Genomic DNA, 10,867 nt, shown 5'->3' with positions numbered 1-10,867 from the left:
CACTGTGGTTCTTTGCGTTTATTTTTTATCCAAGTACCCCTACTGAAATATAGAACAACAAAAACTGTTTCTTATGTTAAAACCAGCCTAAAAAACTCAGACTAGACTAGAAAGGAATGAAATCACTATTTCTTCCCTAAGTGAATCATAGAAGCAAATAATGGCTTGGGTTGGAAGGGACCATACACATAATTTAGTTCCAACTTCCCTGCAATGGGCAGGGACACCTTCCACTAGACCAGGTTGCTCAAAGTCCCATCCAACCTGGCCTTCAACACCTCCAGGGATGGGGCATCCACAACCTCTCTGGGCAACCTGTTCCAGTGCCTCACTACCCTCTCAGTAAAGAATTTCTTCCTTATATCTGATCTAAATCTCCCCTTTTTTAGTTTAAAGCCATTACTCCTTATTCTATCCTATCACTACACTTCCTGACAAAGAGTCCCTCCCAATCTTTTCTGTAAGCCCCTTTTAAGTACTAGCCTGGAGCCTTTTCCATGTTGAACAACAAATCCCTCAACGTGTCTTCACAGAGAAGGTGTTCCAGCCCTTTGATCACTTTCCTGGCCCTCCTCTGAACTTCTAATACGTCTATGTCCTTCCTGTGCTGGGGACCCCAGAGCTGAACGCAGTATTCCAGGTGGAGTCTCATAAGAGCAGACAAGAGGGGAAGAATCACCTCCCTCAACCTGCTGGCCATGCTTTTTTGGGTGTAGCCCAGGATACAGTTGGCATTCTGGGCTAGAAGTGCACGTTGCAATCTCATGTTGAGCTTCTCATCCACCAGCACCCCCAAGTCCTTCTCCTCAGAACTGATGTCAATCCACTCTCCACTCATCCTGTACTTGTACTTGGGATTGCCCCAGCCCAAATACAAGACCTTTCACTTGGTCTATAACCTCATGAGGTTTGCACACGCCCACCTCTCAAGCCTGTCAAGATCCGTTTGGATGGTATCCCTTCCCTCCAGTGTGTCAGCCATATTGGGGGAGTGTCAAATGCTTTGCACAACGCCAAGTAGATGATGACAGTTGCTCTTCCCCTATCCACCAGTGCTGTAACCCCAATGTAGAAGGCCACCAGATTTGTTATGCACAAGTGAATTATGTCCAACATTAAAAATAACAAAGGAAGAAAACATGACTATAAATATTGTTTTATTATTTAAATATGTATATATTTTCTATATAGATTCTTTACATTTTATCTTGTTTATGAATTTAACAACGTGGGTACAAGTTTGTCTGCATACAAGTTAGTAGTCCTGAGAGTTGAAAGTTGTATAATCCTACTTCTGGAAAAAAAAAAAAAAAAAAGTGGGGGGAGGAAGACAGGAAGAAGAGAATTGTAACAAAGGTTCCAGACATCAAGATATTTAATTATTTGTAACTATTGTATGCATTTTTCTGCCCTGAAACTTCTTGGGGATTTGAGGTGAGAATGTTACTTATTTTGTCAGAATAAGGCCATCTCCTTCAGTGGGCTTTACATTCATCACTTATTCAAAAGGACATTACATGTCCTTTTGCCAACATTGTTCTGCAGCAAAAATCTTCCCCGGGTAACAAGAATTATATGCAATAAGGCTGAAAGGCAGAAGACATGCTATGTTGAGAACAGCTCAGAAGCATAAATAAATCAGCAGAAAGCTAAGTAACAGTACATTTACATTAGGCTTCTAGAATAAGTTCAGCCATGTATTGGATTACTAGCTAAATATGTCAACTAGATTATAATCTCTCTTCTACCCTCCACCTTCCTCATCCCACATCCTGCTTCCTTTTTCCATGTTCAGAAACTGTTTTCTTCTACTGTTTGACATTGCAATCTGCTACTCTGTGCTTTCACAAACTCTCTAAAACTTTTGCTGATATTCATACCTGAAGTGACATGCAAAGGATAGAAAAAATCAGACAATTATATTTTGGAAGTGCAATGTTCTGAACAGTAACCCCATATAAGCCTTGACACTTCCAAACTGTATATTCTGCCTTGGTGGTGAAGAATCGAAAAAGGCATTTGTAAAGGCCTTTCCATTTTGAACTTTATGAATATTAACATTCCTGCAGGGAATCATTTGTAGGAAATCGGGGAAGGTGGCAGGAAACCTGCGTGGATGAGCAAGGAGCTCATCGATAAGATCAAAAGGAAGAGGGAGGTCTATGAAATGTGTAAAAAGGGCCTGTCCTCTTGGGAGGAGTATAGAATTGTTCTCAGGGCCTGCAGGGATGTGACGAGGAAGGCTAAAGCCCACCTAGAGATGAGGCTTGCAAAAGAGATAGAAGATAATAAGAAGGGTTTTCTTAAGTATGTAAACAGTAAAAGGAAGACTAGGGATACTGTGGGTCCCTTGCTGAATGAGGGAGGTGTCCTGGTAACGGGAGATGCCGAGAAGGCGGAGATACTGAATGCTATCTTTGCTTCAGTCTTTGCTTCAAGGACTACCCCCCTCCCCGGGACTCCTCGACCCTGGTGGGAGGACAAAGGGTCTGGGAAATGGAGGGCTCCCCCTGGTTACCGAGAGAGTAGTTCAGGAGCGTCTGAGTGGGCTTAACGCACACAAATCCATGGGTCCCGTTGGGATGCATCCATGTGTGCTGAGGGAGTTAGTGGAGGTGATCGCCAAACCACTCTCTATCATCTTTGAAAGGTCCTGAAAACAGGAGAGGTGCCTGAAGACTGGAGGATAGCCAGTGTCACTCTGGTCTTCAAGAAGGGCAAGAAGGAAGATCTGGGAAACTATAGGCCAGTCAGTCTCACCTCTGTTCCTGCAAAGGTGTTGGAACAGTTTGTTCTGGATGCCATCTCCAAGCAATTGGAAGAGAAGAATGTTATGAGGAAGGTCAGCATGGATTCACCAAGGGGAAGTCATGTTCGACCAACCTCGTTGCCTTCTATGATGGCATCACCACCTGGGTAGATGCGGGGAGAGCAGTGGATGTCATCTACCTTGACTTTAGCAAGGCTTTCGATATTGTCTCCCATGACATCCTGCTAGCAAAGCTGAGAAAGTGTGGGATAGAGGAGTGGACAGTAAGGTGGGTTGAGAACTGGCTGACTGGCCGAGCTCAGAGGGTGGTGATTGGCGGCGCAGAGTCCGGCTGGAGACTGTGACTAGTGGTGTTCCCCAGGGGTCGGTGCTGGGTCCGGTCTTGTTCATCATCTTCATCGACGACCTTGATGAGGGAATAGTGTCTGCCCTCAGCAAGTATGCCGATGACACAAAGCTGGGAGGAGCGGGCAACACACCAGAAGGCTGTTCTGCCATTCAGCAAGACCTGGACAGGCTGGAAAGATGGGAAGGAAGAAACCAAATGAGGTTTAACAAGAGCAAGTGCAGAGTCCTGCACCTGGGGAGGAACAACCTCATGTATCAGTACAGGCTGGGGGAAGACCTGCTGGAGAGGAGCTCTGAGGTGAGGGACCTGGGGGTCCTGGTGGACAACAGGTTGACCATGAGCCAGCAGTGTGCCCTGGTGGCCAAGAAGGCCAATAGGATCCTGGCGTGCATTAAAAGGAATGTGGCCAGCAGATCAAGGGAGGTGATCCTCCCCCTCTACTCTGCCATGGTCAGGCCTCACCTGGAGTACTGTGTCCAGTTCTGGGCTCCCCGGTACAAAAAAGGCAGGGATCTCCTGGAAAGAGCCCAGCGGAGGGCCACAAAGATGATATGGGGCCTGGAGCATCTTCCCTGTGAGGAAAGGCTGAGAGACCTGGGTCTGTTCAGCCTGGAGAAAAGAAGACTGAGAGGGGATCTCATCAATGTGTACCTGAAGTGTGGGAGACAGAGGGATTTGGCCAACCTCTTTTCTGTGGTTTGTGGGGACAGAACAAGGGGCAATGGCCACAAAATGGAGCACAGGAAGTTCCGCACCAACATGCAAAAGAACTTCTTCACAGTGAGGGTGATGGAGCACTGGAACAGGCTGCCCAGGGAGGTTGTGGAGTCTCCTTCTCTGGAGATATTCAAGGCCCGCCTGGATGCCTACCTGGGCAGCCTGCTCTAAGGAACCTGCTTTGGCAGGGGGGTTGGACCTGATGATCTTTTGAGGTCCCTTCCAACCCCTTCAGTTCTGTGATTCTGTGATTTAGACCTAACAACTAAAAATAACAAAATAGAAATTGACATTTCCTTGAAAATAGGTCAATATTATTACTCATATTCTGCAAATGAGAAAGTGAGGTACTCAGAACATTAAGAAAAATGTTGAAACTAAAATACTTATAGTTTTTCTTTCTTAACATCTGTCCTTTGATGCAAAACACATCATTTGACTACCAGGGATGTCAAACACCAACTAATCTTATTGACGTCATACTAACTAACAGGGTCAAACAGCTTCGTATGGATCTGCCATCACTGTCAACAGAAACACAGAAGCTTATTGGGGAACAAGGATGGCCCAGCTTACCGTTTGGTAATCTGGTACAACAGCTGAAGTCATCTCTGCAATTGGCTCGGTCCAGCATTCAGAGTCAGAAAAGTAAATATTTTGGAAATGGTGAGCCACTTTTTGGAATATAGGAACACTCGTTTTCAGAATCATCACCTCTGTCATTTCTTCATAAGTCTCTAAATCTTGTTTCGTTTGGTTCTAAGATTTTACCAGCTCCTTTCTTGTTTACCAAAACCATCTTTTTTCTTGCTTCAGCAGTGTTTATATAGGACTCATCAAAAGCATCCACAATACTTTTATCTTCATTATTTTCACTACAACTGTGTTTCTTGTCTGTCTACATCCATCGTCTGACTTCTGATATCTTTCTGTATCAAGTACCAGAAGTTCATCATGACCTCAACAATGGCAAGAAACCTGAGGAAGACTCAGTGGGGCTGACAGATAAGAAAGGTGTAAATCAAGGAAAAACAAACAAACAAACAAACAAAAAACAAAACAAAAAACCTTATTTTTCTTTGCATCACTTTTGACTGATAAGCAGCTTAGGAAACTTCCAAAAATGGAATTTTAATGTAAGGGGAAGAAGAACTTAACTAACTGATATATTTGTAGGAAGAAAATTTTGGAAGAGAAAAACAAACAAACATAATCAGTAAAAATGTACCACTATCTGAACACATCACTCATAATTTCTATATACATTTAAACAGGAAAGCACTGAGCTATCTTTCAAAACAGCCTCAACATGAGAAGGCAAATGCCTCCACTCCAGTTTACCTGATTTATAGTCACATATTGATATATTGATAGTGTAATACAATAAAATTATTGGACACATAGCAAATATGGTGAAGATTCTGCACTGTTTTTGTAATCATGCTTCACAAAATTACTAGAGCCCATTTTGATAAATTTGATGAGCATAGGAGAAAACTGAAATGGATGAAACCAGGAACTGGAACTCAAAAGAGCTCTTTGAAATGTCCATCAATTAAAGCCAGAAGAAACTTCAAAAACCCAAAGAGAATGATTGGGATTCACAATTTTGAACTTTACACTAATCAAAACTAAAGATGGTTGTAAAGAGATAGTGAAGGAATACTTGTTTTCAAGGGACTCAATTTCATTTTTCATTTTATTGACCAAAAAAAAAAAAAGTATGTGAGGTAAAGTACAAGAAGAAAAAAAAATCTATTTGTTTATATATGATGTATTAAATCAGCTGTTGTCCCACATGGAAGATATGGTGTGAATACAGTTGATACTCATCTGAATATGTTAGTGGTTCTCATTAACGATGAGAAAGTCAAACTGAATTGTAGGAACTGTTAAGAGAGACTGAAGAAAGAAGGGAAAAACCTCTATATCAGACAGTGGTTTGCAATGCAGGCTGCTCTGTTTCAGAAAGAATAAAGCAAATTATATACTACGAAATATACTACGAGGATGGCTTTGCTTTGAAATCTGAAAGATGTAGAGATGTATAAAATAAAATGAAAAAAAAATGAAAAAGAGGAATAGGGAAGATTTTTGTCTTTTTGGGATGCAAGTAGTAGTGGACAGTCAAAAACTTGCTAAGCATAGGACTTAAAAGAAAACATTAGGATGTAGTTTTTTTCTTTTAACAAGCAGTCAAATTAAGAAATTCATCACCACACGATCACCACAGGATGCGATAGAAGTCAATGTGTAAACAGCATCAAAAACTGTTTTTTCACGGAAAAAAAAAATCAGAATCTCAAAACTTCAGAAAGATTTACTTCATCAAAATGTTATGAAAGATTTACCCCTGGACTGCTGTTTCAATTTAATCTGAACTCTGTGGTCCCTAAACCACTGATTTCTAGACATTCCAGAGTAAGACATTTTTTATACTTTCTTGTTTCTTAACCTCTTTCCTAAAAATCTTCTTTTGAACAGTAAAAGTTAGGCTATTAGGTAACATGGACCATTGCAGGTGCTGCTATATTTTCTTCTCCTTATGTTCTAACAATTTTTTAAGCTCTGCCAGTGCTTACATTTGTAACATCTACTCTTCTGTAGTATTATGCCCTAAACTTCTAACTGTACAGTGAGATTTTTCTTTCTCCTACACATGATTCGATGTTGTAAAGCTTCTGTTAAGTTACTGATCCTCTGCCTATCACATAGCCCACTACAATTCTCATCCTTCAGCCTTCAACTTCCTTCTTTCTCTCAGCCTACAAATATTAATTTATGCTTATAGGTTCTTCTCCAATTTCATTTCCTCAAATTATGTTCCCTTGTCTTTCAGCTGTTTAATTTTCGATATGTCCTCCCAGTGACCCTTGTCACTCTTGCTTACCTGATGTATTATATCTATGTTAATTCCCGGTTTTCTGGGTTTCCCTTTAACTTACTTGCTGGGAAAGGTAACTGCACTGATTGTGCTGCCCATATTATGCATACTGTTGAAAGTACTAATAACTATCGTGTATTATTGAGTAGGTCACATTTCCAATCCCCAGACAAATTGCAAAACCAACATAGGAGATACTTCTTTCTCTCTGTTTTACAACCAATCCCGTAGCTGATACTTTAGCCTATTTATCATAGAATATGATATACAGCCTCACACTGCTAGAATCTAGGGTATAAGAAGTGGTACTACAGCTCCTGTTTGCAGGATTCATGGCATTTTATTCAATTATTCAGTCCTACTGCAACAGTGCCTGTAGGTCTATGACACAGATTAAATTCTGGGAAGCAGAGTAGTAGCAGGTTTATCAGACAATGTTCACTCAGTGATACAAACTACTTAAATGTACCTGTAGGAGACACATTACCCAGTGAAGAGGCCAGAAGAATCAGGCAGAAGCCAGGGAGTGCAGAGAGAGAGAGGTTCAGGATAAGAAAAGATGCAGCAGACAGAGGAATATGACCTGCCAGCTGACTGTTGAGAGCTACCAAAAGAGAAATCATAACTTGATTTCCCAATTTCTGAAGGCATAAACATGGAGGTTACAGTAAATGGAAAATAAAATAGAAAGTGCTTAAGTATCCAAGTGTCATACTACACCAGAATCCCTACAAGGAGGAAAAATATGAGCTTTATCTGAATATATATATATAGATAGATCACAGAATGTATTGTTTCTTGTTTTAATGGCAACCTTATTAAAATCTGACTGCTAATGCCCCACATTTTGAAATCTTTAATAAACAGTTTGGGACATTTTTGAAATGACTGAATTCACTTTTGGAAGCAATGTTCCTTGAAAGTAGATGAATGATTTTACAAACAATAATACATTAATTAGAAAGAGCCATCAAACTATTATTATTGGTAGCTCAGTGATGGAAGCCTAATAGTGTTAAAAATGTGATTCTTTCACCATGCACTTCTATATACATGAAAACATTTCACTATGATATTAAACAATAGCAAAAGATCTTTGGAATTGAATGTAACAAAGTAGGATAAGCTGTATCTGCCAAGAAAAGTCTATGGCATTGTTTATTCATGTCATTGTTAAAACATAGGAATGTGAAACCACTGCAAGCAGGTTTGTTCATTCTTGAGCCAAGAAACTTCAACTGTTTTCCTAAATAAAAAGGGAAAGGCCTCTGACCCCAAGAGACTAAGAAGTGAGGAGAGCTTTTGTTCATACAGCTGAACTCTTTCACACCCCAAAATGGGTGGTCTCATCTATGTTGCTTATTGGGAATAGGTCCTGATCACAGTATCTCTGAAGCAATTATGGGCACTGTTTTCAAATCTTCAATTCATAGAATCATCTAGGTTGGAAAAGACCTTCAAGGTCATTAAGTCTAACTATTAACCTGACCTACTGAGTCCCACCACTAAAACATGACCCTTAGTGCCACATCCACACATCTTTTAAATACCTCAGGGATGTGGACTCCACCACTCTCCTGGGCAACCCATCTGAATTCTTGATCACCCTCTCTTCCTAACATACAATCTAAACTTTCACTGGTGCAACTTGAGGCCATTAAATGTGTTAGTACAGCCAAAAGCTCTGTCAGGAACAGTGTTAATAATCTTTGAGGATGATCATATGACAGTACTCAAGCCAGAGACCTGGCTCTAATGAGTTTACTGATGCAACCCTAACTAGAGGAACCACCTCCTTTTCATTTCTGTGCTTGGCCCTTTTCAAAATATAAATCTGCATCATTACAAAGAGCAAACTATTTGATTAATATCTCTTGCTGTGCGCCAGTGCAGATATTCCTCTTCAAAACAAGAGTTGAGGCTTTACTTGTCACACTTCTTTCCCCAATTCTTCAGCAAAAGTAGTTGGATAGTACCACTACATACAAGTTACACAGTACTACCAGCTTTCTTCCCTGCTTTTTCTCTCCTCCTGCTAAACCTGTTTCTACGCTGTGATGGGAAGGTTAACACTTTGTTCCCTGCAGCTGGCTTTGTGTAGGTAAAAGTCTAACCCTGAGTAAATACTCAGATAATGGCTATGAAAAGCAATGTGGTTTTAAAGTGTTTAAAATGGGTTGGCTGTACCTAGTGTTCATCTGAATTCTGGCAAATACTCAATGACTTAATTATGTCTACTAGTGGAATTTCTAGGAAATTTATTATTATTTGGAGACCAATAGCCATTGTAAGTTAAAATTATATTGAAATTATATTGGACTCAGCACTAAAAATTCATATTCTCTCTTAGTAAAATAGGTATTATTTTTACCAGCAGCTTGTTTTTTTTTTTTTTTCTTTTCCCCTTGAATGTAAATTCTTGGTGTTTGGAATCAGCAATGCACAGAACTTGCTTCTTCATATAACTACAATGAAGACACTAAAATTACAGCAGGGCTGTAGGCTCCTACTATATTTATTTGATATGTATAGACTTTAATGGACATTGAGAGAGTTATTCCTCTTTTATTAATTTCTGTTTAATTGCAAACACTTTCTGCTTAGTTTTAATCCTAGCTGAAAGAACTGTGCCTGAATTGTCTATTAAACTTAAACTATTTAAGCCAAATTTAGGTTAGTTTTCATTAGTAATCGCACAGCCTGAATTGAGAAGTATTCTTTTAACAAACTTCTAAGTATTTTTTAATGAGATAAAACTCAAGTGATAGCATTTGTCTAAATAAGTAGTCCTTCAATGTATTTCACGCTGCTTTTGCATTTAAATAGCACTTAGTATAACATTTCCCTTTTAACTGTTCTTCACTCACTCCATAAGCAGTCTACAATAAAAATAAAAATAATAAAAAAAGGCTGAAACCAGCAGTCGTCTCCATCATTCCAGAAGACTGTCCTAACCAGTCATACACAGAAATTTGCATCCTTTTCCTTCCTCTTTCCTGAAGAAACCTGAATAATCTGAAAAAATAATTAAACAACTTTGCATGCCAAATCCTGCCTCCTCTCTCCAGGATTGCTGGGTGATTAAGAGACTCTTCAAGTAGAAGATGTGTCTGAATATTCTAATCAGAGAAAGGAGATGAATTTGGGTCTTCTAAACCATCAGTGATTGTCTTAATCACAGAAATTCTGAAAAGAAAGGGAAGACAATCGCAGTATTTCCACTTTTTTAAGACAGAATCCTGCTTGGGTTCAGAATAAAAGAAAAGACAGCGTAGGATCGAGTTGTCAAGCCATAGTGAATCATGCCATTTGGATACCCCAGTGTATTTAGCATATCTCTAGCTGCTGCTTCAGAGACGTGCAGCTGTCCCACCAGTCCTGCACCACACCTACATGCTAACTGCAGGTATCTCAAGCACTCTGAAGAAATTAAAATGGAACTAGACACAAAACACGACAGAATTGCCTTCTTAGAAATGAGCAGTGGAAATTGTTTCCTTTTTAGTTAGGCCTGGACAGCTACATGCTAATTAATCTAGTTCTTGTGGTTTCTATTCTGATGTAGCCAAGTCTTTCAAACCATTTCATAAGGAGCTTCAGCACCTAACTAAATATCTTGCATCTCATTTTCATAGCCTCAGAACTGAGCAGTGCTTGACTAAGAAGACCCAAGTCCATTTTTGAGCTACACCTTCATTTTTTAAGGATATACTCTCAGCCAAAAATTCCAGCAGATTTTTGTTTTATTTTTATTTGAAAGTTCAAGTTGAGATAAATTACTTCGTTTCCTACTGAACAAAAATAATTATTCAACTGCACTAACTTTAATGAATAAAATTTTGACCTTATTAGCATACATACCTAACAACTGTTTCCTTATAGTCCTGTTCTCACAAAACAATTTTTTCCCAGATGCAACAAGAACTTTTAATCAACTAAAGTACACTACAAGTACTACAGTATAATAATATATATAATATAGTATAATTAAAATATACTGTAAGTACTATAAAGTATACTATAAGTATACTATACTATATACTACCTAAGTAGTATATGTTAACTGTACATGTCAAAAATAACAAAACAAAATTAATACTTTCAATCTTTAAAATTTTATTATTTCAAAACAAACCATCTGATGCTG

At 39.3% G+C, this 10,867-nt stretch overlaps 1 protein-coding gene across 1 annotated transcript in view; it reads right to left on the bottom strand.

Annotated features, from left to right (window-relative positions):
* The window catches only part of NALF1 (NALCN channel auxiliary factor 1), a 518,224-nt gene that overhangs the window by 379,331 nt on the left and 128,026 nt on the right, over positions 1-10,867 (bottom strand). The window lies entirely within an intron of this gene.

The sequence above is a fragment of the Anser brachyrhynchus genome, assembly GCF_964034855.1.
Source record: "Anser brachyrhynchus genome assembly, chromosome: 1".
Lineage (NCBI taxonomy): Eukaryota > Metazoa > Chordata > Aves > Anseriformes > Anatidae > Anser > Anser brachyrhynchus.
Note: the sequence above shows the minus strand (reverse complement) of the source record. Positions and strands in the feature narration are given on the sequence as shown.